Source organism: Bactrocera oleae, chromosome 6 (assembly GCF_042242935.1).
Source record: "Bactrocera oleae isolate idBacOlea1 chromosome 6, idBacOlea1, whole genome shotgun sequence".
Taxonomy (NCBI): Eukaryota; Metazoa; Arthropoda; class Insecta; order Diptera; family Tephritidae; genus Bactrocera; species Bactrocera oleae.
In genome coordinates, this window is record NC_091540.1 from 70,997,089 (window position 1) to 71,017,577 (window position 20,489).

General features: G+C 35.0%; 1 protein-coding gene across 2 annotated transcripts in view; it reads right to left on the minus strand.

Moving 5' to 3' along the window:
• Window positions 1-20,489, minus strand: part of form3 (formin 3) — a 57,186-nt gene that overhangs the window by 24,418 nt on the left and 12,279 nt on the right. Inside the window, exon 2 of one of the 2 annotated variants that reach the window (XM_036364206.2) lies at window positions 9,774-9,806. The exons of the other annotated variant lie outside the window; for it this stretch is intronic. The gene's annotated coding sequence lies outside the window, so the exon portion shown is untranslated. The remainder of the gene's footprint in view (window positions 1-9,773; window positions 9,807-20,489) is intronic. 2 annotated transcript variants of the gene reach the window in all.

Consider the following 20,489-nt stretch of genomic DNA (forward strand, 5'->3'; position numbering starts at 1 on the left):
ACTTTATATCCAATGTACCTTGTATATTTAAGAATATTCATCAAAATTTAAAGTTGACAAACAGTTTCGGTAATATGATCGAGCATATTTGTATGGTTTCCAAAACTTTAAACGATTTGTTTCTCAAAAAGCGGTTTTCAGAGTGTGTGAGGAAAATTTCTCCGAAACTACTGGGCCGATCAACTTGAAATTTTAGAAAAATTTGTCAGGTAATAATCGAAGGAATAATAATAATTAATTATAATTTCGATTTTTTACGCCCTTCTAAAGTTTTTCACCAAAAAAGGATGAATTGAATGAATGAATTTTTTGGGAAGCCGCTATACTGTCAACCATCTAAATTTTGACTAGTCCTTCGAACATTAACTATATTCATCTATATTAATAGTAAATATTTTTGGTTTTTGAATTTGCGATTTGCAATAATTTTAAGCAGACAAATCTTTCTCACCACCAGACACCTTTTTCGGAGGTCCTGCAAGAGATCGGCTACTGGATCAAGGCATTCCAAAAGTTTTTAAAATGCATTGCCGATTGTTAACGTACATTCAATTATGTAAATTGATATTATTTTTATTTATTTATTAAATAAAATCTCTTTTTAGGTTTTTCCAAATTTGCAAATAGATATACTTGTAATATAATATTGGGCACTTAACTTCGGCAACGATCGTCGTAATCGGTTTTTCTGTTGTTGTAAAAATTCAAGTTATAAAAATTTAAATCACTGTTACCAAAATTGGAATATGCGCGCTTTAATCTAATGTTCGGTACCAATTGAATTTTTCTTCCTTTTTAAATCTACATATGTACATATATATATAAGATACTTTGAAATTATATGTGAAATACTAGTGAGAAGGGGATTATACTACTCTGTTGACTGTTGAATAATGAATAAGGAACAAAGTTGCATAGAGTAAGTAAGTATGTATGTACCTATGCTTATTTGTAAATATTTCGTCGCTAAATAAATTAGTTGACAACTGCTATTGACGCTTACGACTGAATTGTTGAACCATTTTAACGAACTTAATACTTTTGTAACACTTTTCGTTGTCTTTGTAGTACGTATTTTAGGTACATATGCACGTATGTTTGTTTATAACGGGAATTTTCGATTTTTTGGAAGCATAAATGTGTTGACTGACGCATTGCAGATCGAGTGCGCGCATTTACCACTTTACATTATTTTGTTATGCATTTTGTCAAGTGAGCACCAAGTCCGCTATATATAAACAGCTGATTTATTTTTGGCTGCATGTAATGAATATAAATGACTTTAAAAAGCTTTTTGTTGTTGAAACTTGGTGTTTGGGAACTAAGTACTAAAAGTTTTCTTACCATTTTACCTGCGAAGTGCTTTAAAAACTTCATTCGTTGTTTTGGGGGTGTTGCCTTTGCGTTAAAATAAATGAGAGGCGCGTCCAAATTATCTGACACTTAAGTTGTTACGTCAAACTTATTGTTTCGATAAATACTAATATGTAATTGTAATTTATTTCCTCCAAAAAATATTCCTGAATAATTTATCAACATTTACTTGCCTTAGAGAGGAAATACGGAACATTTTTTTTATATTTCTTAACAAAAATTCTGGAACAGCAGCTTGAAATCATTTTCATAGTAATAAAAATATAATATAAATGTTAGAGCGAACGTCTGTCAAATCTTATTAAAATTTATAAAAAATATTTTTTTCTCATCAAACTTTATTTGCGCTTAAAAGTCAGAGCAATTGGTATGTGTTATGTGTCTGTATATAAATATGTATGATATAATAATCACATAATAATTGTGTGTCAACAGAAGTCAAATGCAGCGTGAGTTCACAAAGCGTGTTTGAATGCTTAGAAGATTCTCGCAAAACAGCCTGCGACTTTTATAAAGTGACGTTGATGTTAATGTCCATATATTTGCTTTCGTACTTATGTTTATATGTGTATTTGTATGTATGCTTGTGTTAATTGTATGCCTATATTTGTTTGATCGGTGTGGGCTGTTCTACACTTATTAGCAATAGAATGCTAATTTGTAATGTAGGAAGTGAAATAAAGTACCCAACATCGCTGCTCGCATGGAAGTGCATAACTCAATATTATTTGTCGCTTAAATCATTTTACTTCATTTGTTCTTAATTGATTGGCAATTTTCATGATGGAAAATAATTTTCGAAAAATTTATTTTATCGAAGTTAAGTTACCACAGAACACACACACACATTAAGATGCATGTGTAGAGCGAAGTGGGAGGCTGCAAATTCGAGTTTGTCGCTTAAATCATCTGTTTTATTGGTTGCAACAGCGTTAGTGCAGCTCTGCGATTTCCAATTTCAACTATACTCTGCGGCTTGTTGCTCCTCAAATGATTCACATAAATCTGTATGAATGTGTTTATAAAGTACCGTTCTGAGTAACTGTTAAATCGTGTATTCATAGAGATAAATGTAATTTAGCGCTTAATTAATAGACATTTAATTTATATCATTAGTCATCTGTCACAGTATTTTCTGATAAATCTCACTTGGCTTATTTAATGCAGGCAAACACACCTAACTAGAGAGAGGTAGAGAGCAAGAGAGGATGACATTAGGCACGGTCAAAGTCAACTAGCATGCGCCTGTCGATTACAACTTTATTATTCAATAGCAGCTAATTGCTTGCATTATAACGCAAAACGAGATGAATTCTTTTGTCAACTTGTTTGTCCAATGACAAAAAAGGTTGCAAATAAAGCTATTAAATTAGTTGACTAACTAACAAAAGCCATTCAATATAAAATGGAGCACAAAATGTAAAACGACTAATTAGCGGTGACACTCTTCTCAATTTCCAATGCCCAATAGGAAAAACTGAACTAATGGTGATAATATTGAGTAAGTTTGTGGTTAATGAAGGCTTAACAGAGAGACAAATTTGCTTGACGAGCCTTAAACAATTTTATTGCACTATGCCGCCTACTTTGAGATTATTTCTATTAAAAACTAACTTGAACTCATAGAAATATTAAAAATTGTAGTTGAAAGTGACCATTAATAATTTTCTTTTATAAATTTTTTTTAACAAATGAAATTCCGAAAAGGTGAGGTTAACTTGTTGCAATAACTTTATTTTTATCATCGTCGAGCGTGAATACGCCATAAGAACAAGAATGAGAGAACTATGTAATTCGATGAGAAGAAGTGCTTGAGATAAAAGAAAGATTCAAATATGCCTTCTTTGTAATATTTTCATCTTCAGCGGATATTGCCAATTAAAAGTTTGCACAAATATATATCTGTGCATACTTGTGCATATATGTAGGTGCATGGACAAGCCTTATTTGACTGTCACGCCTCTTTGCAGTTTGAGATAATTACAAGTGTGCCGACGAATGCTTTGGCGCATGCGCATGGAATGCAGCGCCTGCTACTGTCTTACTGTCTTCCCTCTTTGTAATGCTTATATGTATGTAAAATGTAAACGGCAGATATTCGTTGTACTAATAAGCTCTGCTACAGTGTGTGCAAGCGGCGCAAGGTCGTTTCAACTGATTTATTGTTGTTGTTATCTTGTTGTTCAGTTGCTCAGGTGCACAGTCTTTGTTGTGGTCTTTGCTTTTGCAGCGCGTTTTCATTTTTGTTTTGCAAGTTGGCGTTGGTGTCAGTGTTACGCGTGCGCATGCGCGTGCTCGTGCTCGCGTACGTAAGCGCCCCCATATTGGCGTCGTTACAACACTTTACAGCAGAAAAGCAGCTGCAGCGCGCGATCACCTGAGGCGTGAGCGCTTGTTAATACACCATTTGTTGTTGTATTAGCCTTGCTTTACTTATATGTTAATATCATCATTGTAAAGAAGTGCGAAGGGAAAATGCAGCAACAGCAACAAAAAACATACCATAAATATTTTTAAAGATTTTATAATCAAGAAGAGAAAATAAAATTAGCTGCTGCACTTGTATATTTCATCTTTCTGTGGTGCTTGTATGTGTGGCGCCTGTGCAGGCTATTAAAAAATAACAACAACTTTTGGGTATATACGTATGTATGTACCTTTGTAAGATGGCGAAAAGTAGCCAGCTGCTGGCGTTATTTTTATTACAAGTGACGCCCCTATCCTCCCCACTCACACTTTTACTATTTATTTATTTATTGTATTTTGTACACTGTATGCACTTTTACACATGTATGTATATATTTATATATAGTTATTATATATATTATATGGTTGGCCAACAACTTAAGGTGTGGCAGAGGCATTGCGTTGTTAGTATTTTTCGCTTATTTTTGCATTAATAGATGACAGTTGTAAAATATATAATAATACAGAATGGATGCAAATTCATTGAGGAAATATAAATTAAAATGTGATAAGATTATGAAGGCGTTGAGTAGACAATCAATAAGTGTCAGTGGAGTCTGCGCCAAAAGGGGCTTTGCTGAATTTATTTTGCTAATACGGTAGGGCAAAAAGATCCCACCAAGAGTACTGTATAACTGTATAGCAAATAGTGAATGTTTTGTGGCTAAATGAGAAAGTGGCATTCTTCAGCCTCAATTGGATGCTTATCTGATGGACCAAGATTGGTCTTAAACATAAGAATACTGAAGATTAAAGAGTTGTCGAAATAGTACCGCTGTATATTATAATAGCGGCTAATACATTTTAGGAACTACAAAATAGTTAGAAGATTTGTTATTGCTGTTGTTTGGGACCAATTGAAATTAGGTGCACAGTAGTAATGCTATAAAAATAATATTTAAGGCATCGCGCCACTGAAGTTTGTCTGAGAGTTAAAAATATTTCATTTCCTCATTTCTAGGCTTTTTGATCGGTGCTATTATATCAGAATATAGCAGAAAACAGTTCCTTAAAGATTGAATTCTCTGTTGTTCCCACAGACACGCATAAAAATGAAATATTATATATACACATAAATATGTGTTTTTTTTATTAATTATTAACAAACGTTTATGTATTTTACGCTCTTACGGCGCTGACATTTAATACATATAATCTTAATTGAGCATAAATAACGCGCACAACAGTAAAAGGCGAGTAGGAAGGTTATTGCAACCAATCAACACCGACAAAAAGAAGCAAAAAAGCAGCAACAATTATATTAACAAGACTCAAGAGAGTTGCAAAAAACGTTGTAAGCAATAATAACAATAATGCCGACAGCATTGTGCGTCGTCATAAACAAATATACACAAACACATATATATAGGTACATATGTACATACCTGACGCTTAAATATCGGTAAAAATGTTGTGTAAAAAAACTGTCAACAAAGTCGCAGCCAGCCCAGCTTGACCGCCAAACGGCAGCCAAACAACTCGTCCACCTTACCCATTAAACTTGACGCCGCTTTTACCGATTTGGACGGAGATTTAATTTATTTTCGCTCATTTCGTGTTTACATTGTTTTCATTCCTTCTTTTTAAAGCAGTTTTTCATCTCCATAAAATGCCCATAAACAAAAGTGTAATTCAATGAGGTAAAAAATAGGCAGACCACAGACCAGCGGCGAGGTGGCGCCGCAGCGGCAAGGTGTTTGTGTAGCGTCGCTAAATGATGGGAACAATCGCGCGTAAGTAAAAGTAAAAAGTTAAAAAAGTGATCGCGAAACTACAAAATAAACGTTACTTGTTATTGTTAACGTGCGGAAGGGAGGAGGCGGCAACACGCATGCGCGCATGACGCATGCAACGCAACAATAGCGCAGCATTTTAACGAGTTCATTGAGTTGTGCGGGCATCCTAAATATTTAATTCAAGTGCACTTAGGCGCGCGAATCAGTGTAATTCACTGAAATTTACAATGAAAGCAAAACGCATAAAGAGAAATCGCCATCGAAAAGGAAAACGAAAATGTTGGCGCACAATCGCAGCGGCGGGCGAAGTGCCAATCGCTGACCATTTTTAGAAGTCATGAGGTCAATGCAACTGATTATGCACTACACCATAACTGTGCAAGGAAGGAGGGGGCAATGTGATGCGTGCGATGGATGAGCCTGAGCAATGCGTACGCACACAATAGCTGCGCTTTGTTGTCGCGCGAATCGGGTCGAGGTGGCTGCCGTCTGGCACCCGACGCATTCGTTGTGATTTCCTACCACTGATAGTCGCAATGACTGCCACTGCTGGCAAATTATTCGTAAATACAAGTTTATGAAAATTACTTCATTAAATGGTGGCAATGCTGAATTTGTCAATTCTCCATTTGCTAGTCACTTATTCACTTCTGCGATCACATGTGTAAACGGCTGACGTCCTCGAGACGTTAAAGTTATTTAAATAATTTAAAATATTTATTTCTTTTCCTTTTCGAATGATCATTCGTTCGCGGTGCGTAGCCCAGCTGCAACTGTGCACGATCACCTACGCCGCCAAAAGTGCTAACAGCGCCATCTCTACACAAATTCGCACTCGCTTAAGCGCAAGCCCACTCTCACACCCACTCAACTCCATTAAACATTTGACTCTAGCCCCACATACTTTAAATACATGTGAGTGTCCATGCCATCAGAGATAGAATAAGCATCAGCCATGCACAGTGGGCGGAGAGCATGAAGTAAAATAAAATTTAAGTGGTGAAGCTAGATTTGCACAAAACATTTACAATAATGATATTTTGTTTCTAATGAAATAAAATATGCAAATATCTCTTTAACATTTCCTTAAAATTTTTGGTTAAAATAAGTGTGTTATTCGCTTCAAATTCGTAATGTCTTGAATTATATTTTCATTAATTTCATAATTTATTTGATAAGAAGAACAAATTAATGTTAAGAAAGCTTTTAAGAAGAGTCTCATAAAAATTTGATCAAAACATATTCTTTATACTTAGACTATTGTAACAGATCGTCTAAATAGACAACAAAGCAACAAGAAAGGTGGTTGGGTTTGGTGATAGGTAAAAATAATCGAAAATATTTTGTACTCTTATGTTAATTAATATATTTATTAAATCAGATATTGTTTCTCGAGGTATCTTGATAATATTACTAATTGTGTGTTGGTTTTCAGAGAAAAGTTATTTACAAATCTTGTTAAAAAAATATCCCACTGTGCGGCGCTTCACTAGTCTTAACGATTTACTGTGCGAAAAGCGCATCTTTCAAGCATCTCTGTTGTTGACTTGTTTGTTGGATTAATCTTAGGTTGCTTGTTGTAGATTGATGCGAGTGCTTCGACTGCTGTTGCTACTACAATTTGCTAGTACACACAACTTAAGTGCAAATATTCATGCAATTGTTGTTGTTGACATTACTTAAATGCTGCCACTTTTAGAAAGAATCATTCATTTAATGTCTAAAAGTGCTCAAATCATATTATTAGTTGTGTCTTTGAAGCTAATCACAGCATCGACAACCTTGAGATGTGTTAATGGCATTTAACTCCTACGAATAAACGATAAATCTTCAATAAGAGAATCAGCAATTCTTCTACTAATGTTAACATGCGCTTAGTCATACAAATTAAAATAGAAGATCAAATTAAAATTATTGAAAACATCAAAGCAAGATCAACAAATAACTGAAATAAATGGGTTAAACTGAATAAATTACTTCAAATTAGATCATTTTTAAGAAGTTCTAATTAAATTCTGATAAGAAATATGTTTCAATCATACATTAAGCCAATATAATTATGCTCGTACTTTAATACTTGCATTTGTTTCAAAAATCGTTCCATAATCGTACGTAAAAAAATTTTCTTAAATCTTTAAATTAATTACAAGCTCTATTCTATCAATTTTAATCTGTCAGAGGTGTAAAACTTCGGTAAAAAGTTAAAAAGGTAATTCGCCTAATTGTAGACAATGTGCTATGTTGTTGTTGTCATTTGTGTTTAACACAGTGAAAACTCAATCAATTTGATTTATACTCGTATATGTACCTAAAGAATGATTATCGCACCCAATTTTACTCGGATAGACAACAAGTTTGCTAGCACAGATTGATTAATGAAATTAGTACATTAAGCAGGAGCATTGTTTGTTACCGTTATTATAGATAGTTATTTCCGTTAACATTTTCCTTTTTATAACTTTATACGTGTAAGTTATGCACTAAACACGCACCTACATACATAGCATCCTTGTATGCATTAATATGGACAAATAAAATCTGTTGTACTCAGAGAGATGGATCTGACAGCATTGGGAATCAAATGGCAGCCAGCGATAAGTGAGTGAAACTCGATATGCGTCAGTAAACGTATAATTTCGTTGTGTGTGTACATATGCATGCATGTATAAGGATGTAGATCGATTGAGGTCGTTTTGATTTAGATTTGCATGTTTTACGATTTTCCTTTCGCTTGTCGTAATTAGCCTCTATTGGCTTGCAACAATTGACAAGCAATGATAAGTGATACTTTCGTTGATCGACAGCGCCTGCAAAAATACTAGAAATTCAGCTGCAACAACAACACAAGTCTATTATAGAACGATTTAAGAATATGAAAGGCAGCCAGCATTTGCTTTGTTATTACAACACTTTTTGTTGTTTCTATTTGCCGCTTTATGAGTGGCTGCAACGTTAGTCTGCTTAGAAAAAATGCTTTAAATTGATTTCTCGCCATAAATTGATTTCATGTTTTCAACAATTTATGCAAACTGCAATGAAGGCAATGCGAAGCAAAGCAAAATTGCAAAAACAAAAAACAAAAAAAATCGAAATGTTGTAAAAGTGACACACAAATGCCGTCGGTGTCATGTTGTACGACTTTTATTTGACACGCATTGGCATGCAAGCATGCACTACATAGACACACACACACGCATGCACGCGAATGCAAGCCATTGCAACTATGCATCAGATGTGTGCGCCAACTTTTCAGCACGATTTCGCTGTTCAGCAAAGAATCGGCGAGCATTTAACAGTTCAATAACGACCTAAACATAATTAAACAATGGAAATTTGCCAGCAGCAACAAAGCAAATATATTTTAGCATACGAAATACAAACTGCTATCATTGGCAAACACAAACTGCAATAAAAATGTTGCCGCAACTTGTTGACAAACATTTTATTGAAAGGCAACAAACAGAGTGTTAATGGCTATGTGGAATTCGTTTGATCGGCGGCTGCCGAGCAGGTGAGCAAGTGCGAAACATAACACTTACCACCAATCGCGTTGAATACAGATATAAATGTTTATACCCTAAACTCGGTATATTCACAAAATTTGTACCTTCCAGAAAGAAATGTCGGCGACCTTTATATAAATGATCAGCGTGACAAACTGAGTCGATTTAGCCATGTCCGTTTGTCTGTATATACGCAAACTAATCTGAAATTTTGCACACGTTCTTTTCTCCCCAAGAAGCCGCTCGTTTTTGTTCAGATACAAATTGACGGATCAAAAATAAGCCAAAAAGCGCTTTATACGCTTTTAGGTATTAATAAATGCACCTATGAAGGGTATATTAGCTTTAGTGTACCCTAAGTAACGGTTTTTCTGATTTTTAATAAAACACTGGAAATTCAAAATGATTTCACATTAAATTGTGATTTTCTCAACCAAAGCAAGTAGTGGTATCTGATGCTGTGCGAACTTGTACCATGAATTTGTTGTTGTCGTTTGCTACTTTATAAATGTAACCGTTTATTGAATATTTTAAATTTACTTTTTTAATATTTTTTTATTATTACTTGATATTTTTTCTGAAGGATTTTCATGCTAGCTTTTGTAGTCGTAGGTTGCTTTTATTATTATTAATGGCTTTGTGCCAGTAATTGCTACTTAATACTGCCATAAGACTTATATGCATATATACATACCTAGAGGTTGGTGAGTGCAATGTTGCAGATTTTCTGAAATGATGAAAATGAAAAATGTCTTTTTAATTTATATTAATGGATTAATGCAAGTAGAGACACATTTATTTTGATCAACTAATACATACATGCAAACATTCATAAATCTAGTACATGTGTATGTACATACCTACATATATGTGTATAAAGTACATAGCAGAGTGCGAGCTTTGTTGACTTCCGGATAAAGATTGATTGCGTGCGTAGGAATTTAAATAGAAACAACAACAATAGAAGGTTTTATATATTTCAGGAGCGAAAGAACAGTTAAGGTAAATATTACACTTAACGGGTGAAAATATAAAATGGATAATGTTGTTGTTATGTGGTTTCATAACAAAAACAGAAAATATCGACTTATCACCATAAGTTAATTTCACACCACAAAGGAACGAAATTAGTGTTAAGCTTCGTTTAATAACGATATTTATATCATAAGCAACATTTTTTAAGAAAATTTATTTATGTGTAGTTCAAACTTGTGGAGATATCTAACTATGATATGAGTGCATGGTTTTGCATAAAAATATATGTTTAAAAAATTTATTGGAAATACATGAGAATGAAAAAATATTATTTACCTATTATTAATTTTTACTTTTAATAAGGAAATTCAAGTAAAAAAACGTTTGACATAACTTGAATACAAAGCGTTGAGTATTTTCCATAGAAAGCAATTAATATAAACCGCAATTCGCTAGCTAAATCGTTATAAACTGAAATGAACTTTTTGCCTCTTACAAATATTTTGATTATATATATATTTATTTTGTGACATTGTCATCAGAATGCGCACCCACGCGATTGCTTAATATTCAATTCCATGCACTTAAGCAGAATTTCAATATTGATATCTTCGCTGAGCGCTTGAGTATACACATGCACATTCATTTACATTACTCTATAGACTATTATGAATCTGCACCCATCCACATACTACAAGTACTAACTACTTATGCTTGTGTGTGTGTGTGTGTAGCTGCAACATTCATAGAACGAATAATTGCTAATGCATTTACTGTTATGCTTATTTTATTACTTCTCGGACGCATTTCAATTTCGAAGCTCTGTAAAAAATTTGCAGAAAACGTCGAACTTGTCGCTTCTTTATGTATGCATGCATGTATAGGTTAGGTATTGCCAATTTGCCTACGATCACGTCAACTGTGACACCCACACCTGTGCTGTTGAAAAATCCAACGAAATCATTTTAATTTGAATTGAAACAAATAAAAATGCGTCATACACGATAAATCAACACTTGGCGATTCACATTGATGAATACATACATACGCACATACATATGTATATCTGGATATACATCAATCGAGCCAATAGGTTTGCAGAAAAGGCTTATCCATAAAAGGCGTTTCACAGCAAAATACAACTTCGATCTAAAAATAAAACACGATTTACGTAAAATTGCATAAAACAAAAACCAAAAAAATATATATAAAATATACATATACAAAGTTTACTGACTGATAAACCTATAGCATGGAATAGTTAAGTGTAAAAGGTAAATTTTGTATTTTCGCACTTTATACAATATCGAAATATTAAATATTTGGCTTAAAATTCTAGAAATAATAATTTTTGTGTTGCATAAAAATAGACGCTTGCATACCCCACCAGTATGGCCATATTCGTAGTTTATCATCAAACCATACTTGAGAGGGAAGCAAACAGCCAATGAAGTGCCAACTCTTGGTTCAGCTGGTATACGGAAATAGGTATACACATGGTTGTGGGCTGATTTCATTGATTAAATCTTTCGATAAACACTGCATAAGTAGACTTTTTATAAATATGTTTGAGTATAGACATATGTGTATCTGGCTGCGGTTCTTGAGTTAAATGAAAGTAAATCTTGTACCAAATGTTGAAGGACAGCTGAGTGGCAGCTCTGCGTTAGATCTAATAAAAACTGTACAAAGTGTGTAAAAAAGTCATATACGAGAAATACAGAATCATATACAGTAAATTGTGTGCATTATTTTCGTATTTTTAGTGTTTATAGGGAACACTCATGAGCTACGGTTTCGTCAAATCTAGAAGAGAACGTGGCTCTTCACATCGACTTATAGACAGAGACCAAGCAACCTAAAAGGTTTATATGTTAGTCTAACGTTTTATAATCTGGTTTGATATCTGGTAGAGCTGTACACTCGTAGCCTAAGCCATTTCCTGCAAATTTGTACTGTCGGTCGGATTGTGGTTATGCTTTACCGCGAGGTGGTTTTTTTTTTTTAACAGATCAGAAACGAATTGAGGTCTTAGTTATCTCCTTCTATGTTCTTATTAGTGGAATGAGCCCTTAAGTCGAGTTTTGAAACATTCAAGTTTTTATATCACTCTAGAATGTTCCAAATTTTATGTAATACAATTCAAAACTATTAAAATTCCATATATGAACATATCTATAAAAAATTGTTTGCTTACAATAGTTAATGTAGTGACTAATCGCGCTCAGAAGTTTTGAATGAAATCAGAATATGTAAGCACACGCTGTGTTCCGTCAACTCGTCAACGTTCTGGCTGTAAGAAAACGAAAACTTAAGGGGCATTTGATCGATAAGCCCACACAGAAACGGCAAAAGCTGAAACCTTAAGTCAATGTCAAACCGAAGCAACACTGCGCGCCAATACAAGTAAGCAACACATGAGCAACAGGCGTTTAAGCAAAAGCAGCAAAGCATGTCGCTTTTAGTAAAGTTAACAATGAGAATATCAAACAGCAACAACAACACAAATGCATATTTCATTCATGCAAACGCGAATTCATACATGTGTGTGTGTGTGTATTTTGGCACGCTGCAAGAGCCGGCTTGGAACAAGAGCTTAGGGAACACAATACGCTGCGTGCTGTGTGCCATGGCCTCGAGCTTCCCCATTTCGCAACATATTCGCAACACATGGGCACCATCAATGGCCTGAGCCAGCAGCCCCGATTGGGGTCATTATGTTGCGCATGCGTGAAATGGATTCATCCCACTGCACTCGCATGACATGCTTGGACTATGGACGTGAACGTGAACTCGAAATTCAAAATGTAATGAATGGCAAATGCAAATTCGCTTCTCTGCGCCGAGCTGTCGATTTCTATTAATCAGCCCTTTAATTAATAACGACGAAGTTACCTACTGGATTGTGCATGTATGTGTGTTTGTATGCATGCCAACACAGCTGTGCGTGTTATTTTTTATATTTTTTTAATTTTAGTAAAATATATTTTTTTTCTGGTTTCAAGTTTCCTATTTCATGCCGAACAAGGCGGCATTGCATAAGTAATTGCCTAAAAAGAAAACATTAATCAATGCATTTTGCATAAGTACATGCTAGTACATATGTTCATATGTATGCGAAGCTAGTACTCGTATGTGTGAATCAGTACTTATTTGGCCGATGATATATGACTTGAGCAATTCAAAGTTAAGGTCAGCGTGGCAATTGGAATGTTGGCAGCTGATTGGCTGCTGACGCCGTCGACACTTGGACGTACGTCGAGTGGTCCAAATGTCAAGTATAAGAAGTTCAGGTGCTGCTGGTAATTAAAGTGCACTGAACTCCGTGCTCCGGCGCATATTGGTATAATGCCGCTGTTGTTTTGCTGATTGGTAGCACTGCTTTTGTGCTTAAATCATTAGTGCGGATAAGTGTGTTTGTTATTGTTGCTGCGTTGAGGTGAGAAAAACAGAAAGCAAGTACAACACACACAAGTGCATTAACACTTCGAAATGCTAAGTCATTAGATCTTACGGTATTATTTAACGCATTTGGCTTATGCAAATACACTTCCATACAAACACACATGTTTGAATTAAGGCCTGTAATTGGTGCTCATGACCTCCTCGTTAAGGTTCGAAACCTCTCGAAGCATTCGTTTGCATATTTCGCTTAAGAAAATTTAGCAAGAAAAAAGCATAAAGAAATCCATCTACCGATCTATATCTCGAGCATTACTACACAATCACACAAACTTACACTCACACACAATTGCCGCTTAATTAAGTTATTAATTTATGAATGAAATGACAAATTAGTGTGAAACCCACTTGTTTAGACACTCGCATTTTTCATTCACTCCATTGACTTTGAATTTTTCGCTTTTTCGCCTTTTCGCCTTTCCGCTTAAGCCACAAATGTTCACGCTTAATTAAATCAATTATTTAGTATTTATATTGATTGCTAGAAATTATCATTGTTTGCAAATTAACTCAAGTAATGTGCGCCAATGCAAATTCAACCCGCTTTAATTGCCAGATGCTGGAGGCATACATATTGCCGAAGCCGCTGCAGCGAGTTACAATGTAACGATGCAATATACGGCGAATAATGAAAATAATTGCAATAGCAAAACGAGCTAGGAAAGTGCACAATGCAGCCAATTAACACGTGTGACGAATGAGCGCTAAAAAGACACAAACATGCACGCATATCGATGCAGTGCTGGCCCATCTTGAATATGGAAAGGTTGAGAAGTGAAACTACAATCACGTTGCCCGACTTATAAGTTGATGGGTGAACAAAGAAAAACGGTTCAAGCCAATTTCGCGAATTTTCGAAACACAACGAAGACGCTGTTTTCGGGACTTTAAATTGTATTTATCGTCTTTGGATGGATCGTTTAGCGGATTATGCACTTTTGAAGAAATATCGGACGTAACTCAGCAAATATTATGTAGATTCGTCAGTCGTCGTTCGTCCTCGGCATGCTTTATAGCGATAAACAGTATAGTGACCGACCGCCCCTAACAATCTCGGCAGGACTGCATAGTAAAATACATTTTCATGGCAACAAAAAAGCTTATGAAATATGTTATAAATGTTATTATAAATCTTGTAGGTATCAATTGATTTTTAAAGAGGAACGGAAAACGAGTTCGTTTCAGTTCACCCATACATACATATGTATATGCGAATAGTTTATCGATCTTTCTGAATTAGATTCTAACTGCCTTTAAACTTTTTATTAATCAACGAATAGTGTTGAGCGTAAACAGCGCCAATAAAAAAATGTATTAATTCTGATCTCTGCTTGTAAAAGCAGTTCTACTAAGTAATGGAAAGTCATGAATCTTATGGGTATCTGATCTTCCGTTGACTTTAAAATGACATACCAAAACATCGTATGCGTCAATTAGTAGTTATATATGTATGTATGTATGTACTTGTATAACGGTATGTGCCGAGTAATAAGCGATGGATATTACGAGTAGCATCACTTTTTCAGCAGAATTGCCATAAAACGCTTTAAGTGCCTATTAACACTTAAATTAAGCTATAAAAGAGAGCAAACGCTTCGAAATATTCATAACATTTCTTGTTGTGCGAAATTCTATTCGTCAGCTGTCAACTGTTGTTTTGCAATTTGATATACCCACGACACGATCGCTTTGTATTTAACGACGAGTTATATTTAGTACACACACACACACGCACACACGTACATTTCAGTCAACTCGTTCTGACTTAAAGTGCACTTTTGTAGTTTATCGTTTGCCATTTGCTTTTTTATTTTCAAAACAACCATTTTACACGCAGCGAAGCAATTATTGCACGATCATATGTGTAGGTATGTACGTATGTATGTGTAGACTTTTGAATGCGAGATGAATCCAGGTGAAGTTTAGGTGAGCTAAGACATACAAACTATATACTAGTACTAGTATGGAGCTAAAAGCTGCCGCTACAGTCAAGAATACAAATAAATGCACAATTGTTTACGTGGCTACGAAATGTTAATGTTGTGTTTGCGAAGGCAAGTTGAACTTACATAAAAGGCATCTTGTATTTTATATTTCAATGTCAAGCAACAGACGTAAGTCGGTGAGTAATAGATACGAGCGTTCAGGCTTATGCAAGTTAGCGAATCATAGCTGAGCTGAATTGCCTGCACCTGTTGCCCAGATTATCTTATATAATGTATGCAGAAAAAATAATAAAATGACTATTGCGTAGGTGCTACCAGAGTTTTTTGGTTATATCATCATTTTTTTTTTCGATCTCCAAGACACCTCCATGATGACTCGATTAGGTAATTTTCAATACTATGAGCACAAAACTGAAAATTAATAGCAATAAGTAGCGCCAAAATAGTAAGTAGGAAGCTGCTGAAGCGTCTAAATTAGCACTCACTGGCTCATAGCGAATTATGACATTTCCCGTTGATTGAGCTTATCGCACTGACACTCGCGCTTAACTCCCTTCTTCCAATGCGAAAAAATGCCATGCAGCTTTGAAGACAATGCACATACATACTAATGTATTGGTGGCTGAGTCATTTGCATGATGGCCACGTGAAGCTCTCAGGTTGCCACAAAAGTGTTGCACTTATTGTCTGTGTGGCAACGAATGGATTGCTTCAACATTGTGTTGCATTACCAAGTGTTCGCGTTGTCCGCTCGCTCGATCTGCCATTCACGATCTTTCAATTAATTCGCGCGATTATGTCCTGCAGTTATAAGTTTCTGTGCATTTGTTGTTGCCTACGATCAGTAGATCGGTACCCTTTGATTATGCTTCATTAACTTCGTATGCGATCGCGATTGCAATTGCAACAATCCAATTATCGACTTGACTTATAGCAGCAAATCGGCATTGAAGGTGTCGAAGCTGGTGTGGGCAAATACCAGCATATACACACATACACACACATATGCATATATAATAATCGTGGCAAGGGTGCGGGTGTGTATCGTTGTCGCTTGCAACGAAGCTGCTTCGAAGCATCGTAAATCAATGTCTGTGTTAATTTCTGGTATGCGAGTGTGCAACGAAGTGCATTTTCATTGATTTTGATTTATCGTACCACTTTGCCAACCTATGTACTTATAGTTATAAATATTGTATTACATTGTAAATACCTGCCGATTTTGAGTGAACATAATAACAGTATACGAGTATGCGGATAAGAAGTTCAACAAGTCAAGGAGCGTGTAGAACAACAAAAGAATATTTCTGGAAAATTCAGTTTGTTGAGAAGTGAAAAAGTTTCGACGGTAAACCGACCAATCAAAATATGCTAATTTGAGAAGCCAGGTATTTGTTTTTACATCATTCTAGCATACTACCCCAGTATTCGGTATTTTTTTGTGCTTTGAGAAAAAAGCTTGAACTTCACAGGTACATTGAATTGCAGACAGACCGACCCTATGCTGATTTTTATTCTAATTTCTATGTTTAAGTAGTTTAATTGATATCCCATCCGTTTTAGTGACTAGCACAAGAGGTATGAAAAGTTAAGATGACATAAAACTAAGCTAGTAATAGTTAAGTTTGCTGTGTCCTTTGGGGTTAACGGTGTACAATAGCCATCTAAAGGAGCTAAACTCGATCCTAATTTTCTAATACAAGTACCCCTCGGCAGACAATGATAAACTTCCGACTGTATTTCCGCTTCTGCGTACAGCCCAAATAAGAGAAGAAAGTATATCGATTTATAAAACAATAGAGATTGCGCTTTCTTTCTTTTGCTGACCTTTGTTTTTTTAATTGAAAGTTTCGGTGTTACATATGGATGAAATCTGGCAATTCTCAAGAGATCTATGTAAACTGTTTTCTAACTATTTAGGTCTCGCAAATACTTTTGTTATTTCAAAACCACGAATTGGTTCAAATTTCATGTGGTTTTTCTTTTTAATTTGTCAACATGTCAATATTTAACAGCTAGAAGACTTTGTGAGGCCATACCCAACACGTACAAACACATAATAACGATATTATTATAAGAACTTATTTTATGTAAATTCAACAATAAACCTCGTTTCGAACAAATGTTCACGCTATGCATAAACCAATAAGTACTTGGAGTATTTGGGACACATTCCACAATTAGCTAACTAAATACAAAGGCAGGAACCAATAAAAGACACCACAAAAGGCTAAGGAGAAACAGTTGCAAAGAGTCGTATATGGAATGGCGGTATGGAACCGTATGTTGCGGACATTTGGTCTTACGTTTTTGACAGCAACGTTTATGTGTTATGACAGTAACCGTTAGCGCAACAAAAGCTGAAGATGGGTACCCATTGCGCTGAGATGACGATTTAGTGGCAATGAAGTCAATCAAAGGCGCATAACTTTTAGATTGAGGCAGTTAAACGATCGAACTGAGTAGTTGTAGTCGTTGTTGTTGTTGCTTTGTGGTTATGGCAAAGCTGGCAGAGCTGCGGATATCCGCGGACGTGCGTTAATTTTTGAAGACGTAGTAGGAGCGCACCTTGTGCTGATAAATAAATATTACTGCAATGCCTTACTATTCGCCTAAGTGTGTATGTGTATAAGTCGGTTTGGACACAGGTATGAATGTACGTTGTTTGTGTTGGCATATATTGTACACAATTTGTTGTTTGTTTTGACGTTAATGCGCTGCTATGACGTTCATATCAATTTTGCTTACGCTGTGATTGAAATTGAGCGGGTGTGTAGACGAATGCGATGATTGTGTCACACTCGTGTTGTGACGCATGCGCAACATTTCCCCTTTTTTGAGGACGATCTTTTCTCCGTATTACCTTCACGCATCGCACATTGTTTCCATTCAAAGAAAAGTCAATGAAAATTGAATGTATGTATACGATGTGTATGTGTTTGTAAGCATATTTTGGCTTAGGCAAACAAAGCGTCGTTAATAACTCATTGAGGCCATTCCACATACATGCATATATGTACTTTAGAACAAGTAAAGAATGAATAATAAGCTATTGCAAATTGGCAAAAAACTTTAAATTCTTTCTTTTAAATGGCAATCAATTGCTGGATATTTGATTCTTTGGAATTTTTTTTTCTTTATAACACATAATTGTTTTTGCTTGAGTTGTAGGAGTTTTGGGTGGCATAAATTATGGTTAAGTGGAGGCCAAGGAGGCAATATTTCTTCTTTAATTTAAAATTTTTGCTATTTACAAACTTACATGCATGCATTTACAGACGTGGTCGTACGTAAAAATATTTTGTAAACTTTTCAATTAAATGGGCAGGCAAATTCATGACAAATTGCTGGAATTTTTAATTAATTCAATTGTACGTCAAACTTATTGATGAATTTATAACCCATCCAGTTGACGTTTTTCAATTGACGTTCTTCTTAAACGAGAAAACGAAATGTTCACCAAGAAATTGCGTAAGGTACTTTTTAATAATTTTAATAAAAAAATTTCTTGTAATATTATAGTAACTATAACAGATAATTAGCAAAACTAAAAATATAAATAAAGTTAATTTTTAGTCTACAATAGAGGCCTACCAAGTAATATTCTAAATACATGTTTATAAAATTAAAATAATATTTAAATATTTTCATATTTTTATGGCAATTTTAAGACTTTTTTGATGTTTGTTCTGATCTTTCAAAAATCGAATATATAGAATACACCGTTAAATTGAAAAATTTCCTAATTTATTTATGTGTTTTAAAAGGTATTTATCCAATTAAATAATTGGTATATCAACAAAGTTATTCTCTGAAATTCTAAGTTTTCAACTATTTAGAAGGAATTGAGAAAAAGTGTGAAATATTCCAAAACTGGTAAAAATTTAGTTTGTGAATGTTTTGATTACATCTCCAAGCCAAGGAAAAAAGTGAAGATTTTCAAACTCAAGCATCAATTTCACATGGAACTAAACAATTAAAATTTGTGATCGGCAATTTTACACTTTGAGTTGGAACTTATCTGTTCGGAAACCCGAACCCTAGTTGAGTACTACAGTAGTGGGGAAGTAGTCCATTTAATACTAGAAATACATATAATACAACACCCAAATTTGCACTGCGCTGTTAAGTGAATAACTTACTTTAAAATGTTTATTGAATTATCCCCTAAATAAAATGGGCCATGCTTCTTTTTTTTAATCTTCATCTATGATTTTCGAATCCACTTATGTATGCTTAACTGTGTACAATAAGGCTACCTCTATGAAACTTTAGGCGCCTATACTGCTTTTACAATACGAGCTTATCCAATTTAATCCCTGCACGTAGATATCTATATACCAACACATATACTTTGCGTTGCTAAAAATATAATCTCAACCCTTTCTACGGCAGGCAGCCATACATGCAATATATGCTATATATATGTGTGTTTGTAACATCTAATATCTGCCACTTTTAATTGATCACTTGCTCGTCCAAGCCATAAATTTGTTTTCCATTCAAATTGATTTTAATTGAATTGTGTCTTTCTGCCTCTCTGGTGAGCTCTAGCGCAGTGTGCAACAAATGTGTGTGTGTGCCACGATTGAAGTTCACATCGTTTGCTTCGTTTTGGCTGCGTGCGGCGTTCGTTAGGCTCGAAGCTTGCCACTTTTGACTCCATTAATGAAATGTTGCTGTGATTCTCCTTAACCGCATTGCCTTCATAATAACTAGCGCCCACCGACTGCCCAGACCATTTCGTCTTATATGCGACGCGTTGGAAAAGAAATTAGAGACAATGGAATGTTCTGGTTCAAGTACTCGCCTATTTATGGCCATTGCAAATTGATTTCGATTCCCTCGATTTTGTGGAGGGCTTACATAGACTCTATTGGTTAAAGTGGCACCAAAATTTGGGTCTTCCGTGTTTGCCCCCATTGGTCGTTCCATTTTTTTAACGTAATTGCATATATTTTTATCAATCTATGTATGTCGATGTCGGATTTCCACTTACAATTATGCTTGTATGTGTGCACGTATGT